Source organism: Rhinatrema bivittatum, chromosome 15, assembly GCF_901001135.1.
Source record: "Rhinatrema bivittatum chromosome 15, aRhiBiv1.1, whole genome shotgun sequence".
Classification (NCBI taxonomy): Eukaryota; Metazoa; Chordata; class Amphibia; order Gymnophiona; family Rhinatrematidae; genus Rhinatrema; species Rhinatrema bivittatum.
Genome location: NC_042629.1, coordinates 45,026,023 through 45,040,290, shown reverse-complemented (window position 1 = coordinate 45,040,290; position 14,268 = coordinate 45,026,023). Strand labels below are relative to the sequence as shown.

At 38.3% G+C, this 14,268-nt stretch overlaps 1 protein-coding gene across 1 annotated transcript in view; it reads right to left on the bottom strand.

The window, feature by feature from the left end:
• CASR (calcium sensing receptor) overlaps positions 1-14,268 on the bottom strand; it is a 129,930-nt gene that overhangs the window by 56,949 nt on the left and 58,713 nt on the right. The gene's annotated exons all lie outside the window — the stretch shown is intronic.

Here is a 14,268-nt window from a genome sequence, read left to right as displayed (position 1 = left end):
ATTATAAAAATTGAATAACCACATATGAAAATATTCATGTGGTAAATCATATTTGAATATTAGTGAGAGTATTTTTGCAAATAATTTGAAGACTCTCCTATATAATATATGAGGTCTGGTTTCACACAATAAATAAATTCCCAATTTTGTTGGTGATGTTTTGATATTGATATGTTATGAGACATTGACCGGGCATGTTTAGGATATAATTGCTCCTAATATTCAGCATTAGGCACCAAACACAGGGCCTCAAAATGTTTTCCCCATTCTGTGTCTGTGAAAAAGCTTAGTAAATCAGCAAGTCCCTAAATCTAGGAAAATGAATTGCAGGCCTAACATTTAGACTCCTAGATTTAGTTGAATTTTCAGCTGAAAACTTATGTGCCCAAATTTGGCTGAAAAATTCATATATTTAGAAATCTAATTTAGGAGCCTTATTTAGACCATGAGCATTTTCTGAAATATACCCTTTCCACATTATCCTTTACCATCTTTGACCTCACAAACCAAACCATGCTGAGGCAGAAGGAAGTTCTCAAACACAACTAATTTAAAAGTTTCAATACCAGTTTGTCCTTCTCCATTTCGGTGGAATGAATAAATCACTGTATATGTTCTCTCTTACATATCTGGATGAGTTCATCCAAAAGTGTGAAAAAAATTCATGTTCAGGAGTAAATGTGTTTGGGAGAAAGTCAAATATTTCCTGAGGTGGCCCAAATACATTTTCTTCAGCCAGAAAAAAAATTTGCTATAGAATTATTATCTCCAGGATTTTTGACCATTCATGAGGTTCTGGAATCTGGCTGTTGTTACCATCATGGAGATAAAGCAATATATTCTATTCATTATACCCTTTCTTCACATACAATAGGAAGACCTTGGGTACTTTTGCTCAGATGCATGCATTGATGTCTGGTAAGGCTGACTTCAACTACGTAATGTTGAAGTCTTGAAAAAGACTCCCTCAGTAAAATTCTTGAATTTCAAACTACATCACTACCCTAAAGTCTTAATGAAAGCTAATAGTTCAGGATCCCAAAAGGGTTCTCCCTCAGCAGATCTGAGATTATATCCATCAAAATGGAGGGGCTACTGTACAAGACATGTTGCAAATCTGTATTCCATTACTTCTTTTAATTAGTGGAATACTGTTTTGAAGATGAATTATTTGTAGGTTGAAGTTCTTATTGACCCATCCTAAAAAGTATCCAAAGATGTCATCTTGCATGAGCTTTTCAGAGTGCATGTGTCCCTTCTTCAGATTAAAAGTTCATGTGCATCATTTTTTGGATAATTCTTATGTTCATCCAATCAAAGGTAATGACAAGCTACAAGGACTCCATTTTTCTCCAGGATCGATACAGCCACCAATGCTCTGTATTTTAAGATCTGCAGTCAATGGAGGCATTTCCAACCATTAATTTTCTTCCAGGTGCACTCATAAACCATTTTCTCAAAACTACTGGGGATAGAGTATATGCTATCACAGCTTCTACATAATTACAAAGTTACACAGTACATATTTCTGCAATTTTTAATGCAAAATTACTATTTGCTGATTTATATCAGATTAAAAATAAATTAGTGACTATGACATGTGCAAAAGTTTGGACATCCTTCTGGTTGAATCATTACTATTTATTTTATAAATAAAGCCCAAAAAGTTGATTGACTCATTAGGTCTTCAATTAGTCAAGTGAAAACAATTCCACTGTTGAACAAATATGCCTACCCTTCTGACCTCTCAGGTTGTGATTGTTGTTTTGTCTACTTTCAATACCATTACTTCACATTGCTTGACAGTTCAAGTGAAAGCTGGAAGCATTTAGAGACTTTTTCTATAGCCTTCGCCTTCTTTGTATCTTCATTTTCAAATGCTCATAAAGACTAAGAGTGGCCACCTCCAGTCCTTGAGAGCCCCAAGCAGGCCTGGTTTTCAGGATATCCACAGTGAATATGCATGAGACAGATCTGTATACAGTGGAGGCAGTGCATACAAATCTATCTCATGCATATTCATTGTGAATATCCTGAAAACTAGGCCCGCATGAGGCTCTCAAGGACTGGAGTTGGCCACCCCTGGCTTAGAAGATCCCATGGCTGCTGAAAGTAGACAAAACAGCAATCACAACCTGAGAAGTTAGAATATGTTTTTCAACAATGGAATTGTCTTTTACTTGACTAATTGAAGGCTTAATGAGTCGATCAACTTTTTGGGCTTTATTTGTAAAATAAATAGTAATGATTCAACCAGAAGGATGTCCAAACTTTTCCACATGCCTGTCACTGATTTATTATTTTCATACTGTTAAAATCAGCAAATATACAGTAATTTTGCATTACATTTGCAGAAATGTCATGTTTCACTTTGTACATGCAGAGTTTGTGTCAGCATCTGCTCACTTGGAGATTCATTGAAACATACAACTTGAGTAGAGATGCCTAAACTTTTTCATTCAACTGCAAATCCTAATAGAACCATCAAACAGGGTAAGAAGCGGATACAAGAGCTTAGGAAGTATGGCTTTAGAGGATGCAATGATGGTTAATCCTAAATTAATGGGTCTCTGGGGCTTCTCCTTATTTCAAGCTCTTCAACAGTCACATCATTTCTGCTGGACATTTTGTTTTAATTAACAACATATATGAAAGGATGCTCCACAGAACTGAACAGTCTCATTAAAAGAATCCTGTCAGAAATTACCATATGGTGGCACTATTAGTTTTGTCAAAAAAACAGAAGGGACTACCTTACACCGTGGAAAGACTTTTAATAGAATAGCCCGACTCAAAATACAAGCTGAGTTTCGCCAAAAGGCTGCATCAGGGGCTAAAACAATCAAGAACAATAGATATTACCACAAACATGCTCTATATTAAAAATTATAAACAATCTGCTAGAAAATGGATGATCGCTCATCTCTATGTAACTCTGCCATAATAGTCTACACTCATAATATTCATATATAACATACATATTTAAATCATTAATGTGCAACGTGACCCATTCACTCTATTTTAAACCTACTACTATTTAAAACAAACATCATTTTTAAAAAAAATTGTTTTAAAAAATAGTTTTAAAAAATATATGAAAACACTGAAATCATTACCTTTATGCTGTAACCGTATACTCACAGCTACATATATCAGTATATCAATCTGACCATTAGTTGTTACAGTAAAGCTGTTAATAAAAATGATCATTAAAAAACATAAAATGAGAGAAAGTCTCGTATACACAAATGTATCAATAAATAATATTAAAAAACCATATGCATATCAAATCACACGTACAGACTATAAATAATATTCATAATACACACACAGTGCTTCGAAAACAGTAGACTTGTTATAGCTAACAGACGTGAACGCAATTTAAGAGATTTTCTTGTCCCCTCTGCACTTCCACGTAAACAGTTCAAAGATTTGAGACCTCAGGGCCACTACCCATGTGGTCACTGCTCAGTGTGCTCTGTGAATCTGAAGGCTAAACAGGTTTTGTTCAATAACCAATCAGAACCATATAAATTGATGAAATTCACTAACTGCAAAAGTGAGGGTGTGGTCTATGTAGCATATTGCACATGCAACAAATTTTACATTGGTAAGACCATTCGACCACTGAACAAACGTTTGATTGAACACAGGAGTGCGATCAACAGAAAGTTAGAAGGTAAACCAATGGTTGAGCATTCCAGTCAAGCTAACCATAATTTTGAAGACTACAAATTCTGTGTATTATATAAGCCTAATTTGAACTGGAGAGGTGGAGACCTGGATAAGGTCTTACTACGCATAGAACAACGTCTTATTTTTAAATATAATACTGTAGAACCGGTAGGGTTAAATCAAGAAATAGATTTTTCTGTTTTCTTATAATAGATTTTTCTGTTTTCTTATAATTTTTTTAGACAAGTGACCCGCTTTCACCTATATATATTCAGTTGCACTCCTGTGTTCCAATCGCCAGACAGTGACCCCGTTTTAAAAGAGATGTATTATTGTTAGTATTAGTTTCTCTCTTCCCCTTCTTTGGGTTTTGCACGTCACTCACTGATATACAACTAGTTTATCCTTCATTGTTATAAAGAATCACTAGTCTATTCTTCGTTGGTCCAAATGTTATATAATGACTCCGGTTTGATATAGACACATATTTTCCTCTTTAAGCGCTACTCTGTAGCGATCTTGACAAGGATAAATTTTCCTTCTGTTGTTTTAAACGTTACATAGTAAGCCTGGTTTCATATAGACACAGTAGCGATCATGGTATATCTAGATATATACAACACAGTTCTTTTTTTAAGTGTGAGCCTTCATAAATATACATAAACCGTGCAATAAAGGAAATGATGTAATGTTTATTTTGGTGCAGTGTAGCCATGCTTTTGATTAATATCGAAATTGGTTCTCTAGAATTTTGTCTCCTTGACTACGTGATTGACACATTTCACAGGAAATGATGTCATAGTTTTTAGGCCCGGTTTGCTTTTGAAGAACTCTATATAAATGCCAACACAGCAGAGGACTCTTCTTAGTTGCAGTGCAAGTCTTTGCGAGATGTTTCATTGACTGACAAAGGTAAAGTAGATAGCCATGAGACTACTTTCTAAAATTTTCTCTTTGTAGAGTTGCTCGTTGAGTATTAGTTATATATAATATAACAACTTAGGGATTAGTAAAGTAAAAGCTTAAGATTTTATTTTAGTTTTAGCTATATAAAATGGTTTTTGTGCTTAAATCTGTTTAGTGTGATTTGTCAATACATTATTGCTTCAGATACCGGGTAGTTTTAATTTTTAATTATTTATCTCTATGGCCATTCATGTCTGTGACGTTATCATTTAGATAGAAGAAGCTATGAGTGCACTGATATTTAACTCATTGTTAATAGGTTATTTTCTGTTTTTATAATTTTCAGTTTTTAGATGTGTGTATTATGTCTCTTTCATAGTCCGAATGTGAGACTTTGTTTTTGAAGAACGCCATATAAATGACAACATAGCAGAGGATTTTTCTTAGTTGCAGTGCTAGTTTTTGCGAGATGTAAAGTAAAAAATTTTTTGTAGAGCTGCTCGTTGAGTATTAGTTATATATATCACAACTTAGGGATTACTAAAATAACAGCTTAAGACTTTATGTGTTATACTAAGTTTTAGCGATAAGAAATGGTTTTAGCGCTAAAATGTGTTTAGTGCGATTTGTCAATACAATTTTGTTTTATTTTTCAGGCAGTTTTAATTATATCTGCATTGTTGTCATTTAAATGCACTGATATTGAACTTACTGTAATAGTTTGATTGCTGTTTTTATAATTTTCAGCTTTAGATGTGTGTATTATGAATATTATTTATAGTCTGTACGTGTGATTTGATATGCATATGGTTTTTTAATATTATTTATTGATACATTTGTGTATACGAGACTTTCTCTCATTTTATGTTTTTTAATGATCATTTTTATTAACAGCTTTACTGTAACAACTAATGGTCAGATTGATATACTGATATATGTAGCTGTGAGTATACGGTTACAGCATAAAGGTAATGATTTCAGTGTTTTCATATATTTTTTAAAACTATTTTTTTAAACAATTTTTTTTAAAAATGATGTTTGTTTTAAATAGTAGTAGGTTTAAAATAGAGTGAATGGGTCACGTTGCACATTAATGATTTAAATATGTATGTTATATATGAATATTATGAGTGTAGACTATTATGGCAGAGTTACATAGAGATGAGCGATCATCCATTTTCTAGCAGATTGTTTATAATTTTTAATATAGAGCATGTTTGTGGTAATATCTATTGTTCTTGATTGTTTTAGCCCCTGATGCAGCCTTTTGGCGAAACTCAGCTTGTATTTTGAGTCGGGCTATTCTATTAAAAGTCTTTCCACGGTGTAAGGTAGTCCCCTCTGTTTTTTTGCCTTGGCTACGTGGGACCACCTTCCGGTTTGTTTCATTGGACCCACTATTAGTTTTGTTACTGTTTTATTAGCATAGAGTGGGTTTCCTATATTTCTTTAAATAGTGTAGTCTGTAATTAACAATACATTTCCAAAGATTCAGTGGCTGCACCTCTTTTTCTTTTACTACCCATTTGATTTCCCTTTTGCTGGTTATGCAGGAAGATATCAATTTGAAAGAGGACTAAGCCAACAGTTCCCAAGGCCAGTCCTCATCGCCTCCAAACAGGTCTGGCTTTTAGAATAACTACAATGATTAAGCATTAAATCTGTTTGCATATACTTGTCCTATAAATGAAAATTAATTTATTTTGCTAGTAGTAAAGTGAGCCAAAAATCTATAATAATATCTGTATAGTTGCTTCCCCAGAACAATAGTAGAGAATAAAATGGTTGATGCAAATTGAGATCCACAGACTCCTTGCTAATCAACATCTGGTGAGAGTGATAAGGAATAATGGTCCTAAATATTGGGGATACTAATCCTCATTATCTGAGACAAATTTGATTCTGTACATTAAAGAAGCAATTCTGAAATATCATGGTCAGTAATTCTAAATTTCAGTGATTTGAATACTACAAATCAGGAACAAGAGATCTACATAATAAACATGTGTTACGGACTGTATTAAGAAGACCCAGAACAGCAACAAAAAACAATTAACAGATTAGAAAAACTAAGTTTTGTTCTAGAAAAAGAAAATACTACATATATAAGAAAGTGATATTAATGAAGTATTTTTATGGGCTGCACCATGAGATTGGCAATGGCTTTCTTTAAAAAAAAAAAAAAAAAAAAAAAAAAAGTAAAACATTCTTATCTGAAAGGTGGTGAACTAGAATATCACTAGTTCATGAACTTCCAAAGTTTCTTATCACCCTCTGCAATATCAAACATTTCCATTGATAGGCAGAGATGGTTAGGCATGCTAGCCACGACGATGCAAACTCATTGACAAGCCAAACCTTCTATTTGGTTAGCAAGTTCTTGGATTTGGAATGCTATTTGCCTCTATTAGCAAACAAATGAGATTGGCTTCAGTGTGATTGAGCATTGCCATTGTCTAGGAGCAAAAACCATTTTATCTGGAATTGCACACTATTGGGTAGATTTTAAAAGGGCCTCACATGTGCATATCTCACCACAAAAAAAATGTGTTATTTTATAACCTAAAAGTGTGTGTTTGAGGGAGAGAGAGAGAGAGAGAGAGAGAGAGAGAGAGAGACTCTTTATAAGGCGCAGTCTGATACTCTAGATATGGACCATTGTAAGGGGGCACTTTGATTCAAGGTGAGTTTTCAGGAGATGGCTTGGGGTTAGGGGGGGTGCTACAGACTTTGTAAAATTGATATCAGTAAAGAATTTTTGACCTTATAAGTGATGAAAAGGAATTGATTTGTACAATGCAGCTAGCAGACACTGCAGTGTACAAATCAACTCCTCGTATGCAAATATTTCTCCTGCATATTCATTACGGATATCCTGAAAACCCAACTGGCTGGATGGGCTCGTAGGACCAATTTGAGCACCCCTGCTTTAGAGGCAATGTGCTCAGTTCAGGCAGTCTGAAGCTGATGTGAAGCTGTGTGGATGAACATCTACAGTTAGTGGAGTTGAAAGCTAGAGAATCTACTAGAGAAATGGCTGGAGAAAGAATGCCAGTCTCCTAGTAAAGCCCTGAATTCCTGTGAGGAATATGGATCCGCACTTGAGCGATGTTTCCTTTCAGAAACCCTACTATATAGGATCTCTGGAACAGAAGGATTCACTGGCTTAAAAAAAGAGAAGCATGCATCAAAACCTTCTTTCCTTGGGTAAGCAGACAATAAAATATGGAGCTGTACTCTGAGCAGCATATCTGAAATCTCAATAGAATGTATCAATGATTTGTCTACTGGATTCAGATATGCAGTCCCAAAGCTGGATGTTAAACCCATGCTACAAAAAAAAGTTTTAAAGAGGAGGGATTTCTTGAAGTTTGTGAACTGTGAAAGGGAATGTTGATGTGGAATCCAGTATACTCAGGACAAATTGAAACCTGTGTATGCACAAATTGTGCCTATGAAGTAGCTTGTAAATACCTTGCCAGTAAATAAGAATCAGAACCACAGCAATTAGAGGTGCTTGCAGTCATTACAGGTCTTGACTAACACACATCAATGCTGCCATAGAGAGGATTCAGTCACCCTTGCTTCTGAGTGCTTTCAACTACTGTCCATTACACCATCTGCTCAACCACACATCAAAAAAACACTAAGACCATCAATAATAGACCCTCTGAGCAAGCAGTTACACAATGATTATCCTAATGTAATTGAAACAAAATAAATCAATGTTATTATGCGAATACCTTTATTGAGGTCATTGATACCATAAGTCCAGGATTGGAAACCGTTCATGGGTTCTTGATTTCAGTGTACCTACTTTTTAAAGATTAGGTCTGGTGGGTTTTCAGTATTCAGGTCACTGGAAAAAAAACAAAACAGAATGCAGAACCTTTGGTAGAGTAGATCACATGGAAATAAACTCTACATTGCAAAACTCTAACCAGGAAGCCTTGTGTGATGGCTTTAACATAAGAACATAAGAAAATGCCATACTGGGTCAGACCAAGGGTCCATCAAGCCCAGCATCCTGTTCCCAACAGTGGCCAATCCAGGCCATAAGAACCTGGCAAGTACCCAAAAACTAAGTCTATTCCATGTAACCATTGCTAATGGCAGTGGCTATTCTCTAAGTGAACTTAATAGCAGGTAATGGACGTCTCCTCCAAGAACTTATCCAATCCTTTTTTAAACACAGCTATACTAACTGCACGAACCACATTCTCTGGCAACAAATTCCAGAGTTTAATTGTGCGTTGAGTAAAAAAGAACTTTCTCCGATTAGTTTTAAATGTGCCCCATGCTAACTTCATGGAGTGTCCCCTAGTCCTTCTACTATCCGAAAGAGTAAATAACCGATTCACATCTACCCGTTCTAGACCTCTCATGATTTTAAACACCTCTATCATATCCCCCCTCAGTCGTCTCTTCTCCAAGCTGAAAAGTCCTAACCTCTTTAGTCTTTCCTCATAGGGGAGTTGTTCCATTCCCCTTATCATTTTGGTAGCCCTTCTCTGTACCTTCTCCATCGCAATTATATCTTTTTTGAGATGCGGCGACCAGAATTGTACACAGTATTCAAGGTGCGGTCTCACCATGGAGCGATACAGAGGCATTATGATATTTTCCGTTTTATTCATCATTCCTTTTCTAATAATTCCCAACATTCTGTTTGCTTTTTTGACTGCCGCAGCACACTGAACCGACGATTTCAATGTGTTATCCACTATGACACCTAGATCTCTTTCTTGGGTTGTAGCACCTAATATGGAACCCAACATCGTGTAATTATAGCATGGGTTATTTTTCCCTATATGCATCACCTTGCACTTATCCACATTAAATTTCATCTGCCATTTGGATGCCCAATTTTCCAGTCTCACAAGGTCTTCCTGCAATTTATCACAATCTGCTTGTGATTTAACTACTCTGCACAATTTTGTGTCATCTGCAAATTTGATTATCTCACTCGTCGTATTTCTTTCCAGATCATTTATAAATATATTGAACAGTAAGGGTCCCAATAAAGATCCCTGAGGCACTCCACTGTCCACTCCCTTCCACTGAGAAAATTGCCCATTTAATCCTACTCTCTGTTTCCTGTCTTTTAGCCAGTTTGCAATCCACGAAAGGACATCGCCACCTATCCCATGACTTTTTACTTTTCCTAGAAGCCTCTCATGAGGAACTTTGTCAAACGCCTTCTGAAAATCCAAGTGTACTATATCTACCGGTTCACCTTTATCCACATGTTTATTAACTCCTTCAAAAAAGTGAAGCAGATTTGTGAGGCAAGACTTGCCCTGGGTAAAGCCATGCTGACTTTGTTCCATTAAACCATGTCTTTCTATATGTTCTGTGATTTTGATGTTTAGAACACTTTCCACTATTTTTCCTGGCACTGAAGTCAGGCTAACCGGTCTGTAGTTTCCCGGATCGCCCCTGGAGCCCTTTTTAAACCCTTCTGTCTCCTGTTGATGTGGCATATTTTTCTTCAGTTTCAGGCCGATACAGTAAAAGTCGCGGGAGAGCTTCCGGCATGCGCACAGGCCACTCTCCTGTGTGCGTGATTCAGTAAAAAAAAAAATTCAAATTAGGGCCCGCGGTAAAAAGAGGCGCTAGGGACACTAGCACGTCCCTAGTGCCTCTTTTTTGACAGGAGCGGCGGCTGTCAGCGAGTTTGACAGCCGACGCTCAATTTTGCCGCGTCAGTTCTCAAACCCGCTGACAGCCATGTGTTCTGAAACTGGACGCCGGCAAAATTGAGCGTCCGGTTTTCAAGCCGCGGGCCGATTTAAAATTTTTTTTTTAATTTAAAATTATTTTTAACTTTTGGGACCTCCGACTTAATATCGCCATGATATCTGTGCATTTTCCCAGTGCCGGCTGAAATTAACGCCTACCTGAATCTTGCGGGAATAACTAATAGGGCCAACAACATGCATTTGCATGTTGCGGGCGCTATTAGTTTCAGGGGGTTGGACGCGTGTTTTCAGCGCGCTATTACCCCTTACTGAATAAGGGGTAAAGCGAGCGCATCGAAAACGCGCGTCCAAACACGGGTTAACAGTGCGCTTCACCGGCCTATTTGTCTGCAATGTTAGCTGAGGGAGCAAAGTGCCATCAGGAGAATATGACATGTAACTTTGGATAATTTTTTAATCTGGGCCATGCAACAGGACCAAGATGAGTTTCATTGTACAGTTGTACATAGGAACCAGTCTTGTACTGTATTACTGTATTATAGGATCTATTGTGCTGAGGATATACTACAATCAGTACGAAAGCAGAGATTCTGTCCTATCATATGATATTTGTAACAATTTTGCAGTCTTATTTCTTAGACAGAAATTAACATTCATTCTGTAAATCACTCTTTAAAAGCTTTTCTTACCTTGATGTGTTTTTCCTAGTCTATTCATTTCCAGTAATGACAGCTGAAAGCTTCCGAAAAGAAAGCTCTATCCATCAAGCAAACCTCTACCATTTCTTTTCACAAAAAAAACCAAAAAAAACCCAAAACAACTTAGGGCAGGGGTGGGCAAACATTTTTGTTCCGGGGCCACATTACAAGTTATCAACTGCAACAAGGGCCAGGCGGGGGGTTCCTCTTGAAGCTCTTCGACATGATAACCAAACCCCCAGCACTTGCAGGCATTTCAGTATCCAGCGGGCTTAAGCATCATCATTCTTAGCACCCAAGGAGCCCCTTCAATCACAGATTCCAGCCTCTAACAAAATCAGCAAAACCTTCAACCCAAGAGGTACAAGGCATTTTCCTGACTAGCAGACTATATCACTTCGGTCACAAATGTAGAACACAGAGAGACCCTCACCAAATCAGAATAAAAAGGCCACAAAGTATAAATGGTAGGGATGTGAATCGTTTTTTGACGATTTAAAATATCGTCCGATATATTTTAAATCGTCAAAAATCGTTAGGGCCACGATACAATACCAATTCCCCCGATTTATCGTCAAAAAATCGTAAATCGGGGGAAGGGGAGGGCAGGAAAACCGGCACACTAAAACCCCCTAAAACCCACCCCCGACCCTTTAAATTAAATCCCCCACCCTCCCGAACCCCCCCCCAAATGCCTTAAATTACCTGGGGGTCCAGCGGCGGTCCGGAACAGCCTCCTGCAATTGAATCGTGTTGTCTTCAGCCGGCGCCATTCTGCGCCGCCATTTTGCAAAATGGCAGCGCAAAATGGCCATAGACTAACACGATTCGACTGCAGGAGGTCGTTCCGGACCCCCGCTGGACTTTTGGCAAGTCTTGTGGGGGTCAGGAGGCCCCCCCCAAGCTGGCCAAAAGTCCCTGGGGGTCCAGCGGGGGTCCGGGAGCGATCTCCTGCCGCGAATCGTTTTCCGTACGGAAAATGGTGCCGGCAGGAGATCGACTGCAGGAGGTCGTTCAGCCGGGGTCCGGAACCCCCGCTGAACGACCTCCTGGGTCCGGAACCCCCGCTGAACGACCTCCTGCAGGGACTTTTGGCCAGCTTGGGGGGGCCTCCTGACCCCCACAAGACTTGCCAAAAGTCCAGTGGGGGTCCGGAACGACCTCCTGCAGTCGAATCGTGTTGGTCTATGGCCGCCGCCATTTTGCAAAATGGCGGCGCAGAATGGCGCCGGCTGAAGACAACACAATTCAATTGCAGGAGACTGTTCCGGACCGCCGCTGGACCCCCAGGTAATTTAAGGCATTTGGGGGGGGGTTCGGGAGGGTGGGGGATTTAATTTAAAGGGTCGGGGGTGGGTTTTAGGGGGTTTTAGTGTGCTGGTTCACGATTTTAACGATTTTCACGATACTCTAAACACGCAAACGGCGACGATACGATTCCCTCCCCCTCCCAGCCGAAATCGATCGTTAAGACGATCGAGGACACGATTCACATCTCTAATAAATGGAAAGGTGCAGACAAAAAATGAAACTGGAAACCACTACAAACCAGACTCATATGCAGTGCAATAATGCAAAAACAGAAATATCACCATTCCTCATAAAACAAAATCAAGAAATATAAAATAAATCATGATATACTAATAGAAATATTTCAAAATACAAGAAGAGTAGAGCATATAATTATGAAGAAGAATAAGGCTAAAAAAAGGTTAAGCATTTCCCAAAAATCAATTAAATATTTTAAAACAGGCATATTTTTATATTCCACTTTATGTACTATAGGTATTTCCCTATCCCCAGAGGGCTTATAATCTAAGTTTGTACTGAAGGTAATGGAGGGTAAAATGACTTACCTAAGGTCACAAGGAGCAACAATGGGACTTGAATCCTGGTCTCCCTGTGCATAATCTATTTCTCTAACCACTAGGCTACTCTTCCATATCAAACATACACTAATTAAAACTAAGAATGATAACATTTTCCCCTCTCTCCATTCCTAGGCACCTGATTGCCAGTCACCCTGAGATTCTAGTAGATTAATGGAGGGGAAGTGGGGGAACACACACTTTTTCTTCTCTCTCTCTCATATAAACATACACACTTGCACATACAAACCCTTCTACCTGCTCTTCTCACTACCCTCTTCCACTTCCTCCCTCCCCTTCACTCTCACTCACCTTTCAGTCATTCAACCCTCCCCTCCACTCACCCCTAGTCATTCACCCCTCTTCCCTTCCCAATCAGATTCCAACATTGCGCGGGCCGCGCATAATGTAAATTTTAAAGCGATAGGACCGCCAGAAGAAAGATTGGTGATGAACCTTATTTGAACCACCCCTGCATTAGGGAAACCCAAAAGAGTGACTTTGCTTTGCATTTCTTAAGAATGAAATACTATTTTAGACTGGCCTGGCAGGTCAGTGCAGAGAAATCTATTCTTTGGCTTTCCGAGCCGGGCATGCTGCAGATGTGTCACTCTCAGCCCTGTGGTGGGGGAGAAGGGAGTTATCATCGTTGTTGTGCCACAGTGACACCTAGTGGCTGGATTTAAAAACCATGATTGTAGGGTTCCAGAAGGAACTTTGGTGCATGGCCCCTGGTTAAAGACTGTCACAATGACAGGACTAAAGTAAGTTGGAAGAGGATATACAATAGGGGGAAATCCGCAGTTAATTGTAAATGGAAGCTCTTGGTGCCAGATCCCACCCCCGATTCCAATTGTACTGGAAGTCCAAAAGAACAAGAGGAAACTGCCAGATTAAAAAAAAACCCACCTCCTGTAAGATTTTACTTTTACATAATTTTCTCCAACAAAATCTTTCTACAAGCTGAAAAAGACTGCAGAAAAAGTCAATTACTGAAAATCCAAATTTTAGAATTAGCCATTTACTTCCTGTCCTCCATGGAAATTATGATACTGGAACCCAAAGGACAACATTCCCATAGTAGAGGAAGAAATTACTCTAGATCTGGCCATATCTACTTGTCTCAGAGCTGATGGATTATTTTCCTCTCATCTTTACCAAATATTTCTGGCTCACATCCTGCTGTTAGAAACATTCATCCTTTTTTCTGCCTCGGTGCCATTTCTCCCATCCATTTTGATTGCAGGTTTCACTGTCATGAAAGGAAGTGCTGAAACTCTCAAATGTACTTTCATGTCATTTTAGGGATTATTCTCTATTTATTCGTTTTGTATAGACTAAAATTTATTGCCACAAGTAGGTGGAAAGGTTTTCTAGTCTGAGCTTATCCAACCAACTATAACTTCCTGGATATTCCCA